Below are 7381 nucleotides of genomic sequence, written 5' to 3'. Positions count from 1 at the left end.
AAAAATGAACGGTTGTTGTCTTTTTAAAACGCAAAGTTGAACACCAAAATTTTTATTTGAACTGGCTACACAAACTGCTGCGCGAAAAAGTAAATACCGACGAATTTTCAGATTTTTGTTTATGACTTTTTGCCCCTTTATTAAACATTTAAAATATTCACAAATTAATATGGAAAACATGTCGATTTTACTGGTTTTCTAAGGCCAAATTAGAACCTGGAATTGATGTTTTTCCCGCAGTGCTGAATGAGAAGAGTCATTAATATTATTAATAAACTATTGTTTTCTAAGTGTCGGCTAAAATCATATCTCCATCTCCGCTGTTAAGCAGATGCACTTTTAGAGAGAAATGCACCTTTCATATGGATTGCATAATCAGAAGGTATTAACTTTCGATTCGAATTTGTTCGTTTTAAAGTGGACATTTCAAGCTTTAGCCTACATAGGCTATATTTTGTTTCAGTTCTCGCGCTCCAGTTTACGGAGATCATGAAAGTGCGTCTGATTGTTTTATTTTATTTTACAAAAGCACAACGTTTTCTTGTTATTGTGAGTTTACACAAATAAAAGTAGTTGAGAATAATGTAGCCTATTATTATTTTCTGTATGACCAGAAATGATAGAGTATTTTAAGTTGTTTCCACTGTTATTGCAAGTGTTCGCGCCCGCACCTCCGTGCCATGCAGTGCGCGCTCCACACTCAGCTTTGTTCCTTTTTTGCATAAAAGCGTCTTCTAAATATAGCCTATTAAATGTTATAATATAATACAATTATATAAAATTATTATTATTTGCGTAGCTATACATGGACCTCAAACACACCGCGTCTTCTAAGTCAGGTGACTGTAAATGCGCAAAAAAACTGTTTCCATATCAGTTTTGCGAAATATTCCTTTTTCGAATTGCCTGAAAAACCTCCTCATGCGAGCATAAAAACTTTTTTGCGATAAACGGGAGTTTTTGCGAAATTGACGTGTTTCCATTGTGCGTATTTTTAATTCGCAATTTCAATTTGTGCAATTTGAAGGGTAGCCTAATGGAAACGCGGCTAGTGTCTCTCCACAACTTGCAATGCGCATAAGCCGCGTAACCTTGTTCTCCGCAAGGCGACTTCGCTGCTTCGTCTTGATCCGATTCTGCTTTTTCTCCGGTGGTGGTGGAGCTGTCTGGACATCTGAGGCTTCAGGCGTTCCTGATTCACCATCGTCCGTCGCGTCTGGCCTCTGAAAAAAGCTTTTACGGCTAGTCTGCCTGGGCCTGGCCATATTTGAAACGTCTCACTCATTCGTTCGTTGTTTAGGTCTATATTACAGCCGTTTTAGGCGTGCGCTTTATTTGAAATGCAGCATGCGATGTTGTTTAATAACTTTCAAACGGTAGAGCCTGTTCCTTTATAACATAGCCAAAGGTCGGTGTATTTTTGCAAATACATTTTAGGCTTATTCTCAAATTCAGATTGTGTTAGGGGGGACGGGATTATTAGGCAATTTTAATCGGACAATTTGTCCGGAGAGATTTAATTTTGTCGGACATTTCATTTTTTTCCGGCCAATGTCCGGCATTACCGGACAACGGAAACCTGAGCCATATCGCATTAATTATATACGGCAGCCGGCAGACTGATACTGTTGTTGTTGCGCTTACTTTTTCATGTGATATCGAATAATATGTCCCAAGCATATTATCGAAATCGTTAAAAAATTTATCGCGATCCCGTATCGAGATCGAATTATCGCCCAGCCCTAGTTAAGAGACTAAATCCGTTCTGCCGTGTCTCCGGCGGACTACAACCGCTGTGCCGCATTGGGAATTATATGCTGCCCCAGGTACATCCACCGACCGTGGTTCTCGCCGTGACCACCTTGTGAGGACTTCGACTGTCACCAGGATGATGATCACGTCCCGGATATATGGTCGTCACATCGCCGCTTTTCCATCGGGTCAAATGGTAGATTATAGTCAGAGTGTCAATCTTGGAAACATTAGTTTGCTCAAACACGCACCTCTCACCTCTCGGATGTCCACCTGCCCTACAGTTATGTGGCCTTGAATGCAAGGTCAATATCGAATAAATATTCACGTTTTAAATGACTTGTTTACATTTCACTCCTTAGACTTTTTATTTGTTACTGAACAGGGTGACTTAATGCCTCTTGTTGAGATTGCTCCCCTGGACTGTGTTTCTTTCTTTCTTTTTTTTTCTGTTCTCCATGGCCTCTGCACTTGGTGATAAAGTTGCAAAAAATTTAAATTAAAATAAAAAGTGCAAGATGTTTTAAATGCAAGACTGTGCCTACGGACACCTTTTCTAGTTTTGAGGTCCAGTTATTGAAGGTTGATGTAAAGAGTCTTGCGCTATGTGCTCTGATTTACAGACCTCCTGGATGCAATAAGGATTTTATTCATCAATTTTCTCATTTTCTCTCTGATCTGGTGACTCAGGCTGATAGACTATTGATCCTTGAGGACTTTAACATTCATCTATGCTGCCCTTCAAAACTGTTGGTCAAAGAATGTGTAACTCTTTTAGAGTCTTTGAACATTGTCTGTATGTGTGGTCCAACTCACAATTTGGGTCACACACTCGATCTTGTGCTGTCTCATGGTATTTAGGCATGTGTGTCTGACCATTATCCAGTTCTGTTTGAATCTGAAGGATTTTTCTCATCATCTATTTGCTCTCAGTCTTCATATTTCTCTCGGTCTATTCACTGCAAATTTGTTTTCCGAATATTATTCCTCACACTTTACTAATGTTTTTCTTAACGTTATGTAACAGATACTGAATGCTTGGTTGAGGAATTGTATAAAGTAGCCTATCCTCTATATCTCTGGATGCTGTTTCTCTGCTTAAGCCTAAAAAGATGAAGGTTGCTGGCCAATCGTGGTTAAATGATGTTACCTGCGCTCTCAGACAAGAGTGTTGAAAAGCGGAGCGAAAGTGGAAAAAACATACAGGTCTCAGTTGACATTTTAAAGTCAAGTCTGTTCCACTATCAAACAGCACTAAGGGAGGTAACATGTAATTTCTTTTCTCAATTAATTACTGTCATCGTGCAGAGTCCAAAAGTCTTCTTTGATACGACTGATTCTCTTCTAAACCGACAAGGTATATTTTATCTGAGGTCTCTTCAGAGGTTTGTGAAGATTTATTTGAACATTTCACTCAAAAAATGTATGATATCAGAAGCATTGTTTCCTCTGAACCATTTCACTTGCAACTGCCTCGCCCTCTGAGTTGTCGGTCTAACTTTCAACCAGTTTCTTCAATTCAGTTAGCTGACATAATCTCTACTATAAACTTGTTCTGGTTTTAAGTTAGATATTATCGCGGCTCATCTTTTTAAGGATGTATTTTTGATACAATTAGTCCTCTGGTAACAGCTATAGTAAACCGCTATTTAGCCAAAGGTGTTGTTCCAGCTAGTTTTAAACATGCAATTGGGATGTGGAAATGTGCAGTAACTAGGGCCAATCTCTAAACTGCCTTTCATTACTAAGCTTTCGGAGAAAGTAGTGTTTTCACAGCTTCAGTCTTATTTGGATTCTTTTAATATTTTTGACATGTTCCAATCATGGTTTTAGACCATTACATAGAACCGAATCAGCTCTGTTGAGGGCTACAAATGATAGCTTGCTTGCTCTGGATTCAGGCTCTTGTGTTGTGCTGGTTTTGTTGGACCTGAGTGTGGCATTTGATACCATAACATTCTTCTTGAACAACTAGAATGTTTGGTTGGTATCCGAGGCACTGTATTACAGTGGTTAGCTTCTTATCTTGAGAATAGGACTTTTTCTGTAAATTTAGGAATATTTTCCTCATCATCCGTGCCTGTTTTGTGTGCCCCAGGGATCCATTTTGGGACCTTTATTGTTTTCCCTTTGTATGCCTCCATTGGGCCACATTTTTCAGAAATGCAACATTTCATATAATTTTTATGCGGACTATTCTCAGTTTTACCTTACACTAAGGCTTGACACCACTGTTTCATTCAATGTGTTATTGAAATTTGTAAATGATATTAAGAGGTGGATGACATAATTTTCTGCAGCTAAATGAGGAAAAAACTGGTTTTAATTCTAGGTTGTCCAGCAAATTTCTCCCCTGCTCTGGAAGCCCAGTTAGGTCCTCTCTCAACCAGTGTACGCAAACAAATTAAAAGCCTTGGAGTGGTCTTTGACTCATCACAATTTTTTTTATAAAAAAATTTGTGCTGTTATTAGAGGAAGCTTTTTGCATTTGAGATCTATCACAAAGTTGAAGCATCTTCTTTCAGGTAAAGATTTAGAAGTTGTGATTCATGCAGTTGTAACATCACAATTAGATTATTGTAACTCTCTTATGGTCTCCCTCAATCTTCATTATCACGATTACAAGTTGTTCAAAATACTTTTGACTGGGTCTAAAAAGAGGGACCATATCTCCCCTATTTTAGCATCCCTTCACTGGCTTCCTGTTAAATTCAGGGTTGATTTAAAAATTCCTATGTTCGTATAAGGTGTTGTCCAACCGTGAACCAAGGTATAGTGATCTTTTTGTGCAATACTGTCCTGCTAGGGCACTTCAATCTTCTAATCACTTGCTCTTAAAGGGATAGTTCACTTTGAAATACAATTTTGGTATGTTTTAGCTTACCTCAAGGGCATCCAAGATGTACTGTAGGTGTCTTTGTTTCCGCAGTAGTTTCAATTTTGATATTTTTAGGTCAAACCGTTCTTGTCTGTCAGTCATATAATGCAGGTCTATGGTCACCACCTCAAAGAGCATGCACAGAGAAGTCCAAATTAAACAATTCCCCATCGTAAGTACACATTGATGGCCTAAGACACGAAACGAGCGGTTTGTGTGAGAAAACGAACAGTATTTATATAGTTTTTACCTCTTGTACCTTTCCGGCGCTTGCGCAGACTAAGCCAGAACGCACGCACACATCACACACCAGGAAGCGCGCGCACCCTCAGATCACTTGGACGTGGTTGTGTACAAGAGGTAGCCTGGTTAAAACCAGACCATTCTCAGTAGTAACTGAGTTATGGTCTGGCAAAGCTCCATAGACAAATCATTTCCAAAGGGGCGTCACCAATGGACGTCGCTCAAATGCCTCTCGGCGCAATTGGATAGACCTAAAACTCCAAAAACCAATCAGAGCAATCGTCATGTGTAAAGCCATATGCTGCGTCCCAATTCGCCTATGTTACACTACGCCATAAAAGTATACTCTTTTTGTGAAGAAAATGTATTTACTTTTGAATGTGTAGCAAAAAAGTAGGCAACTTTTGGACATACTACTTCATCATCTTTATCGTACGGATCTGTCGCGTGCATCCCGTCATGTAAACTGCCCTCTCAATCATCTTGTCACAGTTAAAATTTCCTACCGTTTCGGAGAGAAATGTTAGTAGCATGTTCATCTGCCAGTGGGTCTTTCATGGAGACTGTCCTCATGTGTTTGCAATTTGAATATAATAATGCTGCATTTAAAAGTTGGTGCGCTTCACCAACGGAGTGGACGTCGCTCAAATGCCTCTGGGCACAATTGGATAGGCTAGACCTAAAACCAATCAGAGCGATCGTCATCGTGTAAAGCCCGCCTCAACGTTTCTGATTGGTGCCGCGATTTCCACGGCATGGAAATGGCCTTGAATGAGCTCTTTGCCAGACTTACTTGCAGAGCAAATCTAAATTTGCCGGAAGTTGTCTGGGTTTTCCCAGGCTATACAAGAGGTAAAAACGATATAAATACTGTTCGATTTCTCACACAGACTGCTCGTTTCGTGTCTTAGGCCATCAATGTGTACTTACGATTCTCAGCTCAAAATACCACCCATAACTTTTATTATAGCTTGTCAAAGTTGCTCCTTTTTGGGTGTGAGGGAAAACGCTCCCATTTTTGTCTGTCCCTTTAAATGCAAATGAGCTGCTGCTCCGTCTATGACCGATCCTTTACATGTGCTTCGGATACTATTGGAACAACATAACAACCGAATTTCTCTCAGGCAAAAATGTCAATAATACCCAGTAGCGGAGTGCAGCCTCGCATGTTTGAACCGGAATCAGACACAAATGGAGAGACTCAGGAAGAGGCAGCTTTTGAATCCCACGATATCCATCTTTGATCTCACAGGTGTGTCAGATCCACTGCGAGAAGAGAGAACTATCCGTCTTGCCTATTCTTTTTTCACTCCTCCCATTATGGGGCTAAATCAATCTCATTAATAATTCACGCAAAAACATGATTCATACATGCGTAGACAATTTCGCATGCATGAAACCTAATTCACGTACCCAAAAAAAAAATTTGCACGTGTGTAAATTATATATTTTTTTCACATAAAGCAATTCATATGCGCAAAATAAAATGATATATTCGTAAAATATATTTCACAAATGCAAAACACAATTCATAGATATACAACTGTGCACAAATACCTTTGAATGTTTAAAATGTTCGAGTTTATCCTTGAATGTGAATGTGCAAATCATCATTCATGTGTGTGAATCGCCTTGGATGTGTGTGTGTGTGTGTGTGTGTGTGTGTGTGTGTGTGTGTGTTTTGAGACTTTCCTGGCAGCACAATCCTCCTACACAGATGAGTCGTACTCTTTAGCCAATCAGATTTAAGCTAATCAATCGACCAATCAGTATCACGTGAGGGCGGGCATACCTGCATGTTATGTCATCAGCTTTCGACCAGTTCATGGCTAAACAGAGCTATGTGCAGTTGATCGTTCATTTCTGTGTTAACTGAAGTTAAAGAAGTTAGAGATCAGTTGAAGCAATAGTTTATGAACTATTTACTGATATAAGCAAGTGTTGTGGTAATCAGATGTCCCATATCGTATCAAAAATTAAGAAGAATGACGCTTGTTCTGTTGTATTTTAGCTGCAGGTACAGACAGCTCTCACAGCTACAACAATCACGCTAATGAGTGCAAATCAATCATCTGTGGCCAATACTAGCTCTCTTAGCACTGGCCTCATCGAGATTGTTCTTTAAATAGTATATAGACCTATTTTAATGAGCACCCAGTGTTAATTTGCCATTTGTGTATGTTGTTTCCCTGCATTTTTCAGGATTACTCACCTTTGGCATGACATATGGATAGCAGTCACAAACATCTTAAAGGGATAGGCCTAGTTCACCCAAAAAGGAAAATTCTGTCATCATTTACTCACCCTCAAGTTGTTCCAAACCTGTATGAGTTTCTTTGTTCTGCTGAACACAAATGAAGATATTTGGGAGAATGTTTGTAATCAAACAGGTCTCGGTCCCCATTGACTACCATAGTAGGAAAAAATATATACTATGGTAGTCAATGGGGACCGAGATCTGTTTGATTACAAACATTCTTCCAAATATCTCCCTTTGTGTTCAGCAGA

The sequence above is a fragment of the Leuciscus leuciscus genome (assembly GCF_965113295.1).
Source record: "Leuciscus leuciscus genome assembly, chromosome: 2".
NCBI lineage: Eukaryota > Metazoa > Chordata > Actinopteri > Cypriniformes > Leuciscidae > Leuciscus > Leuciscus leuciscus.
This window is presented reverse-complemented; position numbering follows the sequence as displayed.